Source organism: Zootoca vivipara, chromosome 5 (genome assembly GCF_965207765.1).
Source record: "Zootoca vivipara chromosome 5, rZooViv2.hap1.1, whole genome shotgun sequence".
In the NCBI taxonomy this organism is placed as follows: domain Eukaryota; kingdom Metazoa; phylum Chordata; class Lepidosauria; order Squamata; family Lacertidae; genus Zootoca; species Zootoca vivipara.
This window is the reverse complement of record NC_142588.1, coordinates 15,559,859-15,562,358: the sequence shown is the minus strand read 5'-3', so window position 1 is coordinate 15,562,358 and position 2,500 is coordinate 15,559,859.

The window sequence follows — 2,500 nt, the reverse complement described above, 5'->3', positions numbered from 1 at the left end:
TAGAATTGCAATCTCTATTATAGGGATCTGACAACCTCTAGTGTGGTCCTGTAACTTGTTGGTTTTGCTACTGTCAATAAATGTAATGTGTGTCTGTTTTGTTTTGTTTTTTATTTTTTGTTACAATATATTTTCTGAACTAAAAGAAAGTCACTGAGTATTGTGTTAAAATAAAGGTCAATTTCTATAACTTGACTTGTATGGAAGTGTTGCATAAATCCTTCTCTGACTCCGTTTTCAGTTTACTACTATCAACCAGGTTACAGAATTAAAACAAATTCACAGACATTTGTAATGGTTATTTTACAGTGAGATTCCAAATTGCATTTTGTTGATAGAGTTGCAATTACCCATGAAGCATAATGACTCCAAAAGAAAATTCAGAGTAAAGCTTGCTTTGTTTTTGATACCATTAAATTTAAAAGATGGTAGCTGACATACTACTCTTTGTGCCCTTCCCATTTAACAAAATAATACATTTTGAGTGTCAGTGATAAACATCTGCCTGACGGAAATTGGGCTTGGTAGATAGTCCTTTTTCTTTCCAGTGTAAGCTTAAGGCATTAGGCAAAAGGTAAAAATTCTATGACCTCAGCCCTGCAGATCTGGAGTCCTAAACCATGACCTTCCAAAGCCCAGTTTGGAAATGGGAGTCCTTTATAAGCTTTTCTCAAGCTAATGTGCATCAGGCTGAAAAAGAAAACAATTTCCCCAAATGTCAAAGCCACGAGGTGGGGTGGGTTACATATTTTGGACCATGCAAGGGCTTAATTGGACCTGATTTCAGACGTCTTGGGAGGGAAAGAATGTCTTATGAATGCACACTTCATGAAGCAAGCTAGCATTCCTTCAGCTACTGAAATATTTGAATAGCTGTCTCCATCCTCTCCCTGGTTAGTAATCTGCATGATTTTGTTTTGGTGATCACACTGAAAGATGGCCATAAATTCCACATAAAGGCTAAGTGAAATATTTTCTGCTATTATGTGGGGCATGTGGTTATCTCAAGGAATGAGGTGTTTTTTGTAATTCTAAAAGTAATGCACTTTGACTTGTCAAAATGAGAGCACTATGGTGGACACTGCAATGAGTTGCAAAAGTGTTTAGCTAAAACTGATGTAGTTGGAGGCTCTCTGATACATTGGATTAATTTATTTCTCCACAGCTTTAGGATCAGATTAAGGGATTCACACATCCATGTTTTAATCTTCTCTATATTATATTGTTCTTTACAGGGATATTCAAAATATTATTGAGTAAACTTCCTCTGTAATTTTTTTTCATTTCTTTGTAGTCAGCAGTCCTAGCGTTAGTATTATTGCCTGATTTCTTTGCAACTCTTCTTAAATTCAGACTGAAGAAAATAATTAAGTAATTCCAGTAAGTTTAGCCAATGTGCTGCCTTCCAGGTATTTTTGCCCTAGAATGCCTGTCAGTCTCAGCTAGTCTGAGCAATGATTGGGGATGCTTGGGGCATATAAAGATGTTATCTGTAACTTTTGCTATTCAGGTGGGTGATTTATGCCATTACATATCCTGGCTAGGGCATCCCAAGTTCTGCTCATGCATGATGGAACTGGGAGGGAAAGGGGTTAGCTCCACCCCTTCATTCAGTGCAAGAAAGGCTATTGCCCATCTACAAAACCAAAGGAATTGGCACCGCCAGTCCTCATCGCTTCCTAGAAGGCCCTACCTGCGAAGGTACAAAGAATCCTGCCTTACACTGTGAGCCTTCCATTCTTACTTCCTGGCCAGGACCACCAAAACCCACTCGTGAGGACATCCCCACTTTCAGCCACGGGGAGGCAGGCTTCACAAAATCCTGTGCTTGCTACAGCATACCTTGTTACTGTTTTCCTTTTAATGCTCGAGAAAAATATTCTCTGGTCACACAGGTTACAGAATTCAGGTGATTTGGCAAACAGCGTGGTGTGGTATGGTGTGTCTGCACGCACATGCAGATCAAATATCTCCCAGATTTAAGGGTCATCTGTATGTACCGGTATGGAACTTGGAATGCATTCAAGTATAAGACATATTACCTGAAAATTCCTACGCAAGCCATTTCAACCTCTTCCCCCCACCCCATTCAGAAGCGTTTTGAACTGCCTTTTAATCATGTCATGTTGAAACTATGACTCCCAAGTACTGCCAGAATAAGTTACAAAAACTGCAGTGTTTCTTAACAATACCAAATACTGGTGCTCGAAGCTGAATCCCAAAGACACAGTCATGTCTGCAAGCTGTCAAACCTGAACATTAGTTTAACTACTGACTTTCAAAATCACTGTGATGCAACCTCCTGGGGGGCCGGGAATCAATTTGACAGATGGAAGCCCCTTCCTTGCTTTTCTGTGCAAGGTTGCTATATCGCTACTCTTTATTGTTGACTCTCTGTAAAATTTCTGCAGTTTAAGCACACACTGAATTGGTGGGGGTAAATTGCATCTTCATGATAAGCAGATGTTCTGGTGTTAAGGTCTGGTGTTATGCTTCTTAA